This window comes from Canis lupus, chromosome 19 (genome assembly GCF_048164855.1).
Source record: "Canis lupus baileyi chromosome 19, mCanLup2.hap1, whole genome shotgun sequence".
NCBI classification, from domain to species: domain Eukaryota; kingdom Metazoa; phylum Chordata; class Mammalia; order Carnivora; family Canidae; genus Canis; species Canis lupus.
Genome location: NC_132856.1, coordinates 57,108,472 through 57,123,180, shown reverse-complemented (window position 1 = coordinate 57,123,180; position 14,709 = coordinate 57,108,472).

The window sequence follows — 14,709 nt, the reverse complement described above, 5'->3', positions numbered from 1 at the left end:
TTGAACTTTTGTCACATCCCTGAGCACCTGCGTACATAGCGTGGTGGGGCACCTTTGGGAACCACGTGTAAAGAAACAGGCTCAGGTGACACCATCTGCCAGGGTCCAGCCCAGATCCCTTGGTCACCCTGACTTAGTCGTCCACTTCATGTCCAGCTGCCCCTCAGTCATCTTTTGACAGCTGCATTGCAGTGCTCTTAAAAAATATTTATTTATTTATTTATTTATTTGGGAGAGAGAGAGAGAGAACGAGTGCACCAGCAGGGAGAGCAGCAGAGTGACAAGCAGACTCTCTGCTGAGCACAGAGCCTGATGTGGGGCTCAATCCCAGGACCCTGGGATCATGACCTGAGCCAAAATGAGAATCAAATGCCTAACGGACTGAGCCATCCAGGCACCCCTGCAGTACTCTTTATTTATTTATTTTTTAATATTTTTTTCTTTATTTATTTATGATAGTCACACACACACAGAGAGAGAGAGAGAGAGAGAGGCAGAGACACAGGCAGAGGGAGAAGCAGGCTCCATGCACTGGGAGCCCGATGTGGGATTTCGATCCCGGGTGTCCAGGACAGCGTCCTGGGCCAAAGGCAGGCGCCAAACCACTGCGCCACCCAGGGATCCCCCCTGCAGTGCTCTTTATATGACAGTAACTGCTGGGCACCAATATATATATATGAAATGTAACAATGATCGAAAGTGCAGTGTAACTAAGGTTCTCCAGGATTAAGGCTCAGCCTGCCTGCTTCTCACTTCTACAAGCTGTGCCTTTTCAGCTTTTCCTCTGACTTCTCCTACCCACTCACTTAAAATTAAGGGGAATGACTATCTGACTTCAAATAATGCTACAAACTTCCCCAGCTCTGGGCGTTCCTTCTGTCTGCAAAGTGATCTCTCCATTATTTTATTTCATTTTAGGCTGTGCGTGCATATAGTCTTTTTTTTTTTTTATTGAGCTGTCACTCCCATATAATAAACGCACAGGTCTTGAATGTTCAATTCCTTGAGGTTTTACAATTGTCTATACCCAGGTGAGCGTACCATGCAGCAAAGAATGTATGGAGCCTTTCCATCACTCCAGAGAGCGTCCTCTGTGTCCTTTTCAATGAATCCCCTTTGCTCCTACCAGCAGTGGTGTGCTAGTAAATGTTTAACAGAGGGTTTTTGAAATGACAGATGGATTGGAAGACAGATGAAAAAGAGGGGGTGGTGCAGGGAGAGAGAGTGAGGCAGCCTGGTGCATAGTATTTTGCCCTTTCCCATGGTGTAAATATTTCCACCGTGGCTGATTTTCAGCGATCAGGAAGCTGGAAGGAATGGTAGCAAGATAAGCTGGCCACAGCACACCACTAGCCTACAGACACCCTGGATTCTGACTTCTATGCCCATAGATTAGATCTCCATGTTCTAGAGCATCATAGAATTGGAAGTGTACAGTACGTACTCGTTCATGTCTGACTTCTTTTGCCCTGCACGATGCTTTTGTGATTCATCCATGCGTTTGCATGTAACCATGACTGGTTCTGTTTCCTTGCTCTAGGACACTTCACGGTGTGTATTCTGGGGATTGTTGTTCCCTCTTCTTGAGAAGGACGAAGAGATCAAATCTTTTCTAATACTCATAATTGTTGGTTTCCCCTATTTCAGATTTTTTTCAATATTTTATTTATTTATTCATGAGAGACACACAGAGAGAGGCAGAGACACAGGCAGAGGGAGAAGCAGGCTCCATGCAGGGAGCCCGACGTGGGACTCGATCCTGGGACTCCAGGATCACGCCCTGGACCAATGGCAGGCGCTAAACCACTGAGCCACCTAGGCGTCCCCCCTAGTTCAGACATGAGGGCTCGGCTCGCAAGCCCCCTTTGCCACAAGCTCTGTTTCTGCCAGTTGCTGCCTGTCATCTACTTCGGGAATTTCTGATGCACCCTGCCTGTTTCTGGTGTATAGCTCTTGTCTTCCAACCCACCGTACTGCTCTTTCATTATGCCCTCCCCACAAGTGATGAACGTTCTGAGGGCAAGTGGGGTCTTGGATTTGAAAGACCCTTGGATTAGGGTCTTTCTCTCCAGCTCCAGCTCCTCGAATGCAGTTAAAGCTTCCTACATATAGGCCGCTTCAATCAATGTAATGGGTGTTTCTGTCCTGGGAGAGACAAGTTTCCTGCTAGTCACATGGTTCTCAGCACTTGATATAGAACATGAGCTTTTACTGTTGAGATAACAGTACAGATGCACGCCCTCTACCCTCTTCCCTATCTTTATTAGCGAGCACATTTTGCTCTGCAACCTCTCCCTGTTACATATCTCTGTACTTATCAATGATTCTGATGGAAGCTCTCTCAGTAGATCTGTTCCCTGGTCCCAGAAACTTGAGTATTTCCTACATCTGCCCGCCCCCAGCCCAGGAAATAGATTTCTAACAGCTTTGTTAATAGATTCGATCCAAGGTGACATTTATCTCATATTTAGGCACAATATCATATTAATATCACATATGTACACTCTTCTCATTTCGAAATGCACCCTGAACTTTATGTCTCTCACATGTACAATGGATTAACAAAAATAAATGTTGACATGACCCTTTTAGAGAGCAATTTAGTCCTATCTAGAATACATAACCCAGAATTCTACTCTTAGCCGTCTAGCCTAGGAAGTTCTTGGCTTGTATAACCAGGAGACACAGACATGAATGTTCTCAATGGCACAAATCTGGAAACTATACAAATACAAGCCAATGGACAAAATATGTTCTAGAATAGTCCCACAAAGAAATACTAAGCATCAGAAAACTCACAAATGACAGCAACATTAAAAAAAGGTCTTAGGAATATGGGGCACCTGACTGACTCACTCCATAGAGCAGAGGACTCTTGATCTCGAGGTCATGAGTTTGAGCCTCTTGTTGGGCGTAGAGCTCATTTAAAAAAAATAAAAATCTTAGAAATATAGAGTTACATAATATGTCTTTATGACACCGTATTTATAAAGTGAAGTTGGCTCAGCATCATTAGCCACTGGGGAAATGCAAGTTAAAATCCTGATGAGAGGGACACCTGGATGGCTCAGTGGTTGGGTGTCTGCCTTCAGCTCAAGGCATGGTACCAAGAGTCCCATGATTGGGTTCCACGTAGGGCTTCCTGCATGGGGCCTGCTTCTCCCTCTGCATGTGTCTCTGCCTCTCTCTCTCTGTGTGTCTCTCATGAATAAACAAATAAAATCTAAATAAATAAATAAATAAATAAATGGGCTAAATTTAAAAAGGCTGACAATACCAAGTGCTGGCAAGGATGCAGACCAACTGGGACTTTCACACTTTGCTGATGAGAAGGCAAAAACGGTACAGCTTCTCTGGAAAAATGATTTGGTGGTTTCTTAGGAAGTTAAACAAACTTACTCTATGACCTAGCAATCCCATTCCTAGGTTGTTTCTCCAAGAGAAATAAACTCTTGGGTTCATCCCACATCTGAACATAAATGTTCATCAAAGCTTTATTGGTAACAGAAGCAAAAACTGGGAACAACCCAAATGTTCTTCAGTTGGTGAATAGGTGAATAAATTCTGGATTGAATTATTTAAAAATATATATATATAGATTAACTCCACACAATGGAATACTACTCAGTAATAAAAAGGAATGAGGGGCTCCTGGGTGGCTCGGTGGTTGAGCGTCTGCCTTTGGTTCAGGGTGTGATCCCGGGGTTCCAGGATCAAGTCCCGCATCAGGCTCCCTGCATGGAGCCTGCTTCTCCCTCTGCCTGTGTCTCTGCCTCTCTCTGTGTGTCTCTCATGAATAAATAAAATCTTAAAAAAATAAATAATAAAAAGGAATGAACTGAATACACACACGACCTTGAGTGAATCTCAAAGACATCACACTGACAAAAAGAAGGTAATCGCGAAAACTTACGTGATGCAGGATTCCATTTATATGAAGTCCCTAAAGGAGTCATATACATTGAGATAGGAAGTAGGTGGTGGGAGCCAGGGACTGGGGGGAGGGGAGGGAGTGAAGAACAATTTCTTAATGGGTACTGGGTTTCCTTTTGGGGTGATGACAATGTTTTGAAACCAGATAGAGCAGATGGTCACAAAATATTGTGACTATATTAAATGCAACCAAACTGTTCACTTTGAAAGAGTTAATCTCATGTCGTGTGAATCTCATCCCTTCCAACTATATGACATTTTGCCATTGTGTATGCTCTTTATTTTGTTTGCCTTTATTTTTGTTATTACACCCATTTGGTGGAAATAGTGTATGATGGTGAGCTACTTATTGTGTGCCTTTTTAACTTGGCTTCATTGACATCTCATTGGCAGCTTGAAGTGGGCCAGGGTGGGAGTATTTACACCATGGGAGTTGGCAAATGTTACAAATGAGGGCTTCATGTAGATGTTGTTGAGTCTCTAGATCAAGGGTCAAAAAAATTTTAAGATTTTATTTATTTATTCATGAGACAGAGACAGAGACACAGGTAGAGGGAGAAGCAGGTTCTCTGTGGGGACCCTGATGCGGGACTCGATCCCAGGACCCTAAGATCATGTCCTTAGCCAAAGACAGTTGCTCAATCACTGAGCCACCCAGGCATCCCAAGGGTCAGAAAAAAATTTATGGTAAAGGATCAGATAGTGTATATTTTCTGTTTTGTGGATCCTTCCAGTCTCTATTATATTTGCTCAGCCCTGCAGTTGTAGTGAGAAAGCAGCCAACAACCCAGTGTGCATGGCTGTGTGCCAGTAAAACTTTATTTACATAAATGGGTGCAAGGCCACAACATGCAAACCCCAGGTTTAGGCTTTAAAAGAGAGGGGCCCCTGGGTGGCTCAGTTGGTTGAGTGTCCAACTCTTGGTTTTAGTTCAGATCATGAGCTCAGGGCTGTGAGATGGAGCTCCCCTCATCGAGCCCTGCATTGGGCTCCATGCTCGATGCGAACTCTGCTTGAGATTTCTTCCCCCACTTCTTCCCCTCCTCTGCTCCCCTTGCCCCAGCTCATGCTTGCTGTCTCTCAAAAATAAATAAATGAAATCTTTTTAAAAAACGGGGATGGAGGGGATCCCTGGGTGGCTCAGGGGTTGGGCGCCTGCCTTAGGCTCAGGTCATGATCCCCCGATCTGGGATCAAGTCCCGTATCAGGCTCCCTGTGAGGAGCCTGCTTCTCCCTCTGCCTATGTCTCTGGTTCTCTCTCTCAGTCTGTGTCTCTCATGAATAAATAAATAAATATTTAAAAAAAGATTCAAGTGACTATATAGACTTTATAATAGTGCATTATATATTTTATTATTATTTGTAAATTGTGTGCTACACATCCTTTATGTCAGTAACTCTTAAATATATATATATATTTAATATGCATGCAGCATATACGATGCATTCAATATGTAGAGATATATATGGTCCCCTCTCTTGAGAGCTGGTTGTTAAATATTGACCAGCACACCATTACCTTCATACATTTGAGAGTTGACTTACTTCTTTATCTACACCACATACATTCATTCTACTATCATTAATTTAGTGTCTATTTCCTGCCAGGCAGAGAGACATATTCTAAGAGATATGGATATTCAGTAATTTTTTTGTCTTAAAGATTTTTAAAAGATTTTATTTACTTATTCATGAGAGGCAGAGAGATAAAGAGACAGAGATTGAGAAGCAGAGACATAGGCAGAGAGAGAGAAGCAGGCTCCATGGAGGGAGCCCGATGTGGGACTCGATCCCGTGACTCCAGGATCACACCCTGGGCCGAAGGCAAATGTTCAACCATTGAGCCACCTAGGCGTCCCTTTTCTTAAAGATTTTTATTTATTTGAGAGAGAGACCACAAACAGTGGGGAGCACAGGCAGAGGGAGCGGGAGAAGTAGGCTCCCTGCCAGGCTTGATCCCAGGACTCTGGGATCATGACTTGAGCCAAAGATAGACGCTTAACCGATTGAACCACCCAGGTGCCCCAGGACTTATTTACTTTATAACTGGAAGAAGTTTGTACCTTTTGACCTCCTCCACCCATCTCACTCACCTCCCACCCTAGTGCTACTTTATGAGTTAGTACCGGGTCCTGAACAGTGGGTGGCCTAGGTGGTACCCTTTTTATAGCCGTGCAAAAAAAGGATCCTTGTAGATGGGAAAGAGCCAGGAGGGAATGTGGGAAAATGGAAGGAACATAACCAGGGTAATAGGTGAGATTTAAGTTTTGCTTACCATTTATTTATTTATTTATTTATCCCTCAGCACTGTCATTAGCAATAACCTACATCAATGAGCATTGTCTGTTTTACTTTATTATTTTATCGACACGGCGTGTATTTACTGTCAAATCCATCCTCCTCAGGTGTACAATTCAATGTACTTAATGTACATGGCACTTAATATACTCACAATGTTTTGTGACCGTCAGCTCTACCTGGTTTCAAAACCCTGTCATCACCCCGAAAGGAAACCCAAGACCCAGTTTTTAGTGTATTCCTCGTCTTGTGTAGTCATTTCCACAATCTTCATCTGGAATATCTCTACCGTCCCGAAAAGAAACTCCATCCCCATGAGTGGTGACTCCCCATTCCTCACCCCAGCCCCTGGCAATGACAAATCTTCTGTCTCTGTGGGTGAGGGTCACCTCTTGCTATCAACTTCTGACCGTGTTAATACAATACCTCCTGAAGGGATCAAGTCAAAATGGGGTTTTGATATGCTGTCGTAATCACTCCGATCAAAGTCCTAAACTCAAGGTTTCTAGAAACAGCAATGACTTTTTTTTTGTTTTTACAGGGGCAATTAAAAAACCTCCAGGGCTTGGCAAGATCAAATGGGTGTGTTGAGGTTTCTCCCTCAAGGTTGGTATCCTAGATGACCTTCAATTTATGGAGATACTCACTTGTCGGTCAGATTTCTGTGTTTCTTGTGAAAAACAGCAACAACACATTTGAGGTATTGTTTGGATGATTTGGCAAATAAGGGATCCCTCAGAAATGTAAGGTCCTGAAAAACTCGCTTCAACCCTTGGGGCCTCTGTTTCTCCTTTGGGAATATGATTTCTGCCTTTGACACTAAAGGAGGCTCTGCAAACCTTTTCTGTAAAGGACCTGATGGTAAACATCCTCTGCTCTGAGCACCAGATGGTCTTTGCCACAGCTACTCAGCTGCCTGGTAGCTGGAAAGCAACCACAGCCGGTCTATGGGCAAGTGGGTGGGGCCACGTGCCAATAAAACTGTATTTATGGACATTGAAATTTGAATTTCATATCATTTTCAGTCTCAGAAAATACTCTCAAGTTTTTTTTTTCAGGGGCACCTGAGCGGCTTAATGGTTGAGTGTCTGCCTTTGGCTCAGGTCATGATCCCGGGGTCCTGGGGTTGAGCCTCGCATCAGGCTCCCTGCTCAGCGGGGTAATGAGCTGGGTTTGGCCCATGGGAAGTGTAGAAGGCAGGATGAGGACAAGGGTGCAGTTTTAAACAGGATGTCAGAGAAGGTCTCATGGAGAAGATGACATCTAGCCAAAGGCATAAATAAAAGGTGGGAGTGTGTCCCATGGATATCTGGGGGAAGGATTCCGAGCATAGTAAACAGCACATGCAAAGGCCCTGGGGCAGAATCAGGCGTGGTGTGTTGGAACAGCAGGGAGGAGGCCTGTGTGGCTGGGGCAGAGTGAGAGGGGGGAGTCGGGACATGGCTGAGGGATGGTTGTAGGGTGGGAGAGAAAGAGGCAAGTCAGGGACAATCCCAGGTGTTGACCTGAGCCCCTGGAAGGATGGGGGCCTCCAGTTAGTACATCAAGAATGGTGGGAGGAGGCGCAGGTCTAGCGGCAGAGCAGGAGCTCAGGTGGCCGTGTCGTGTTTGACATTCTTGTGAGACCCCCACACGGAGACGCCGATAAGACCGTTGGATACACAACCCATTCTCCAACCATCCAAACCAGATCAGGCTTCCAGAAAGGATGGACATTCCTCCTGCTGTAGGAGAAACTGAGACGGTTCATTTTTAATCTAACAGCTCCCATCTGCTGCCTTGGAGACGTCACACTGGATTTTTAAGCACAGCTCTTTGGAGGGAGACAAGTCCATGTGTCCTACTAAGACCTGACACGGAGTCGATAAAGGCTTATCACGCTAGGTGTTCAATAAGCGTTTGATGATGGGAATGAATGATTGATCGACCGAGGAATGAAGGCTCTACGGGGAGGGGGACGAGTTACCTTGCGGGGAGTCCCCAACACAGCGGGTACGGATGCCTCCCCCCAGGGAAGCACCCTCCTTTCTCACAGCTGCGTTGTGGGTACCCTGTTCACACGATCCCAAACCCGACTCACTCGCACCGCTTGGGGAATATTGTTTCTGCTTTGTAGACAAGGAAGCCGAGGCCAGCGGAGGTGGCCTGAAGTCACCCAGCAGGAGCACTGAGACGTGATCTGGGCTCTCTGCTCACAGGCCGCACTGGCCCCAAACGAGAAGCCCTGGAGATGCTCTGGGTGAGCAGGAGGGTGGTGGATGCAGCCGGCGCAGGGTCAGAGCGCAGCCAGGAGCCCTGGGTCTGGGCCGGCTGCTTAGTGTGCACAAGCTAGCCCCGGAGAGGGAAGCCTCTAATCTGTAGCGAGTGTCCGATCCTGCGGAGTACATCCCCCCACCGAGTTCAGGCGACCCACGTGATGTCGTTGAACGTGGAGTTGGACAGAGGCGCGCATCCTTCACCATCAGCAGCGGGCGAGCCAGCTCCAGCGTGCCCTGGACCCGAGACTTTCCTGCGTGGGGCCCCAACATTCTCTGCCAGCCTGAGCACATATGCCACTTACCCGTCTTTCTATTTCTTTTTTTTTTTTTTAAGATTTTATTTATTTATTCATGAGAGACACAGAGAGAGAGAGGCAGAGACACAGGCAGAGGGAGAAGCAGGCTCCATGCGGGGAGCCCAATGCGGGACTCGATCCCAGGTCTCCAGGATCACGCCCTGGGCTGAAAGTGGCGCCAAACCGCTGAGCCACCCGGGTGTCCCTATTTCTTTACTGTGAGACACCAGCCGGTCCTCAAGGATGTCAGATGAAATGATGCGGGTCGGAATACATTGGGGGAGGAGCGCCGGGATGGTTCCGTCAGTGAAGCATCTGCCTTGACTCAAGGTCATGATCCCAGGGTCCTGGGGTGGAGTCCCGCGTCAGGGGGGAGTCTGCTTCTGCCTCTTCCTCTGTGCTCTCTCTCTCTCTCTCTCACTTGCTCTCTCTCAAACAAACAAATAAAATCTTTTTTTAATAAAAGGAATACTTTGGGGGGTCGAAGAATAGCATGCATACAAATGTACGGATAAAAAGCACAAATTGGGAGTTTGTAGGTTCATATGGGAAGCGCCAACGCGGTTCAAATTTGTTGGCATCTTTGACTCTAGCTGAGTGTGGTTGAAATCAAGTGGGAGCATGGTCCCAGGAGGGAGGAGGTCTGGAGACCTTGGCAGGGGGTAGGGGGCGGAATCAGGGCAAGGTAGGAGAGCAAAGATAACCCCCCTACTTCCCCTGGGTAGGGGTGTGTCAGGAAGGAGGTTGGAAAGCAGTTGCTACTAGTGCCCACTAGAGAGCGCCAGGGACTGGGAAGCTGACCTTGGGCCTGGCCTGGGTGGGTGCACCCCAATACTGGGTGGCTAGGAGGTGGGGGTGGGGTAGGACGGTGTCTATGTCTTTGAATCTGGGGAGCCTTTTCTGTGCTTCCAGAGTGTGGGGGGGGGGGGGTTGGAGGAGAGGGGATGCCAACTTAAGGGCAGGAGTCTGCAGACTTTCTTATGGGGCCACAGAACCAAAAGTTAAAACCCTGTGTCTTCACCAACTCCTCAGTTGTAACTTGTACCCCCCAAGCTTCGACACTGCCGTGCACACCTCCACGCATGCGTGTGGCTCAGTGCCAGTGAAACCTCGGTTTGGGAAGCTGAGATTCGCATCTCGGATAACTTTCCTGGGACACAAAATAATTTTTCCCGTATGCTTTAATCATTTAGAAAGGCAAAAACTGGGGACACCTGGTTGGCTGGGTCGGTAGTGTACACAACTGTGGATCTCGGGGTCATGAGATTGAGCCCCACATTGGACGTAGAGGTGACTTCAAACAAGCAAGCAAGCAAACAAACAAATTAATAAATAAAATGTAGAAAAAGTGCAAAAACAAAACTGTTCTGAGCTCTTCTGCTGTACAAAGGTAGCCTGTGGGGGTGTAGTTTGTCGGTGGGGTAACTATGCTAATGAATATTTGTTTGACACTTACTGGGTACCAGGTAATAAGCGCTGAAAGGCAGTGGCTGGTGTAGCACATGTAACACCCCAAGTGGACCTTGTTTAAACATCCCTTCCTCTATATCAGAAAAAGCGTCAGGAATAATTATGAAAAGCAAAGTGTAATAGTAACGGCCAGAAAAGATATCTAGACTGAAAATATTCTTTTATTGAACATCACATAGAGAATCATGCCAGTAACATGCAGAAAATAAATGCCACAGTCCAATAAAGTGAAAGGAGTAATTAATGGATGGATATCTTTTTGTTCCATTAATTGTTTTATTATTATTATTTTTAAAAGATTTTATTTATTTATACATGAGAGACACACAGAGAGAGGCAGAGACACAGGCAGAGGGAGAAGCAGTCTCCATGTGGGGAGCTCGATGTGGGACTCCATCCAGGACCCTGGGGTCACGTCCTGAGCCAAAGGCAGGAGCTTAACCACTGAGCAACCCAGGCATCCTTTTTTTTTTTTATTTTATTTTTTATTTTTAATGATTTTATTTTAAAGGAAAGTTAGGGGTGCCTGGGTGGCTCAGTTGGTTAAGTGTCTGCCTTTGGCTCAGGTCATGATCTAAGGGTCCTGGGATCAGGGCCTGTGTCTGGGCTTCCTGTTCAGCCGGGAGCATGTTTCTCCCTCTACCTCTGCTTGTGCTCTTTCTTGCTATCTCTGCCTCTCTCTCAAATAAATAAATACATAAATTCTTAAGAAAATAATAAAGAAAAAGTTATCTTAAAAAAAAAGAAAGAAAAAGTTATCTCTACATACTGGTCTGTCACAGCGATGAGTAATAGCATGGCTGTTTGACACCTAGAAACAATAAAAAAAAATACCAATTTAAAGGAAGAAGATATTTTAATCTTAAAGATACGGCTCAAACTCAGCAAAGATATTCTGTGCCTGAATGAAAATCTGAGCTGACCAAACAAAAATTGTATAAACTGCAGGTCAGCACACTGTCTAAAAATTGTCTAAAAATCTTAGACACAATTACGAACTTCCAAGTGTTCAGATTCAATAAAGGAAGTGAAGTAGTGCAAACCCTATTTCTTTGTATTTAAGACCACTGGGCTGTCATTTCTTTTGAATCTACTGTTTAAAGATCTTATTTATTTATTTATTTATTTATTTATTTATTTATTTATTTATTTATTTATGGTGGCGGGGAGAGACAAGTAGACTCCCCACTGAGCACAGCGCCGGACGTGGGCCTACATCTCACGACCCTGAGATCATGCATGACCTGAGCCCATATCAGGTTGGAGGTTTAAGCAACTGAACCACCCAGGCGCCCCGAATCCACCGTTTAAACAGAGCATGCAAAGTCACAAGGTGCCCAAAGAGGGCTTGAGATTTGGAATAGTTAAGTAACTAACTCTCAGGATGAACATGTGTAGCTGAGTTGGTTTGAGCTCAGGCCAAATGTACGGCGCACGGAGTTCTCCAAAATCTCTCCCGAGTAGAATACAATGTTTACCAAAGGATAAACAATAAAAATGTGCTAACTCACAGCTTCTAACTATTAAATATCACTAGTATTGGCAGCAATTAGACCAAGAGTTGACAAACCAAGCCTTGCTGGCCAAATCCAGCTCCACGTCTATTTTCATAGGAGCTAAGGATAGTTTTTCAAATGGTTGCGGGGGGGGGGGGGCATTAAAAGGGAAATGATATTTCATGACATGTGCAAAGTATATAGGATTCAAATTTCAGCGTCCCGAATAAAATTTTGTTGGCACACAGCCACGCCCGTTCATTCACAAACTGTCCAAGGCTGCTTTCCCACTAGGGCCCCGGGCTGAGTAGGCGCCATCTGGTGCGCAGTGATGAAAATATTTACTGTCTGGCCCTTTGTAGGAAAAGTTTGCTGACCCCCTGTTTGGACCAACAGAAGATTTTTTTGGGGGGAAGATTCTTATGTTATTGACATTGTTCAGAATTGCCTATACACAGAGATAATAAAAACACAGATCATAAAATAGGGTTTATTATCATTTTTTTAATTTTCTGTCTTTTTTTTTTTAAGATTTTATTTGAGAGAGAGAGATGGGATCCCTGGGTGGCACAGCGGTTTAGCGCCTGCCTTTGGCCCAGGGCGCGATCCTGGAGACCCAGGATCGAATCCCACGTCGGGCTGCCAGTGCATGGAGCCTGCTTCTCCCTCCTCCTGTGTCTCTGCCTCTCTCTCTCTCTCTCTCTCTGTGACTATCATAAATAAATAAAAATAAAAAAAAAAAAAAGAGAGGGATCCCTGGGTGGCGCAGTGGTTTGGTGCCTGCCTTTGGGCCAGGGCACTTTCCTGGAGACCCGGGATCGAGTCCCACGTCAGGCTCCCGGTACATGGAGCCTGCTTCTCCCTCTGCCTGTGTCTCTGTCTCTCTCTCTCTGTGTGTGTGACTATCATAAATAAATAAAAATTAAAAAATAAAATTAAAAAAATTAAAAAATTAAAAAAAAAGAGAGAGAGAGAGCACAAGTGGGGGAGGAGGGGAGGTGCAGGCTGCCTGTATTCCTTTGGGCAAGACATCTCTCCTCCCTCTCTCCCTGTCCCGCCCTGTGCCTCAGTTTCCTCATCTGTAAAATGGGTTGACCAAATAACCCACTCACTGAGATTTCTGGAGGATGGAGTTTACTCGTCTACTTAGCATGAGGCCTGGCATAGTGAGTCATCAATAACTGTTAGCTGTAGGGGTGCCTGGGTGGCTCAGTAGGTAAAGCATCTGCCTCTTGATCTCTGCTCAGGTTTGGATCTCAGGGTCTTGAGTTCAAGCATGGAGCCTACTTTAAAATAAACAGATAGGGAACCCTGGGTGGCGCAGCGGTTTGGCGCCTGCCTTTGGCCCAGGGCGCGATCCTGGAGACCCGGGATCGAATCCCACGTCAGGCTCCCGGTGCATGGAGCCTGCTTCTCCCTCTGCCTGTGTCTATGCCTCTCTCTCTCTCTGTGTGACTATCATAAATAAATAAAAATTTAAAAAAAATAAAATAAAATAAAATAAACAGATAAAAAATAAAATAAAATAAAATAAACAAAGAAATAGATGGAGACATAGATAAATAAATATTGACTGTAGTTTTGATTAGATTGTGTGCTTAGATCCAGGAGCTGGGTCTGGAGGGATGGCATTGTTCTTCTTGGACAAGGTAAGTCCAAGAGAATGGGGTATGGCCAGTGTGGGGCTGGAACTCACAACCCTGAGGTCAGGAGTCGCATGCTCCACCGATTGAGCCAGCCAGGTGCCCCTCGATCCCCTTTCAAATCTTCTGATTATATCGAGAAATACTCAGATTGGGTGCTGCTGTGTCTTTCATATCTATTTCTTAATCTCTTTTTAAGAGCCACCTATTCCAGAACCTTCCACAGTCAACAGTAGCTGCGTAAAATTTAATAACATTGTTTATTTTCCTCTGCATCTAATTTGGGCGTCCCCCAAATTTGTTTTGTTTTATTTTAATTTACTCTCAAGGTATAGCGTTTCCTTTTATGATAACTGTATCAGAGGAGAAAAACGTAGTACAGTCTTCCACATTACTGTGAACTCTGGTTTTTTCCTTCATTAAATTTATTTCAGAAAGACAATTAGTGACACAATGGTAAATTGAGATTGATATTAGATGCCCCCAATAGAAGGCAACTGTACAAAATACATGTTATTATTATTATTTTTAAGATTTTGGTTTTTTTTTTTTATTTATTCATGAGAGACACGCAGAGAGAGGCAGAGACACAGGCAGAGGGAGAAGCAGGCTCCCTGCGGGGAGGCTGATGCAGGACTCGATCCCAGGACTCCGGGATCATGCCCTGAGTCGAAGGCAGATGCTCCACCACTGAGCCACTCAGGCACCCCAAAAATGTATGTTATTAAATCTCTCCAAAGGTGGGTGTCCATAGGCTGGGCAATCTTTCCAGTTAACTGCAACCTGGAGATTCTGAGCTGGAGATTCTGAGGGATCCAGGGCTCACCTTTCGCAGGAAGGAAATTCCTGGCACGTCCCAGTGAGAAGAGCCAAGGGGCGTACTTTCTGAGCCCCTTCTCCGCATGTAGGCCTCGGTGGGGGTTGACCTCTAGCTGGTGGGCTTCTCTGTGAGCCCAAACGACGGGGCCCATCCCTCCAATTGAATGCCCATCCTGATCAGATTTTCCCTGGGATTAAACATTAACCCCCATATTTGGCCTTGCGGGGGCTTTATATAACCTTTAGGTCAATCGTCACATTTTACAGACGGGGAGATAGTCTCTGGGGGGAGAAATGATGTGGAGTCACAGCCAAGTTTACTGCTGAGCTGAGGATAGGAGCGAGGTCACTTGGCACGCAGTCCAGAAAGCCACTGGGCACAAAGTGGGAGAGTATAAGCCATGAGCTCACATGAGACAAGGCTCACATCCCAAACTGGCCAAGGGCAGGCACATTTATCTCGGGATCCACAGCGCCCACGGAATTGTGGGGTTCA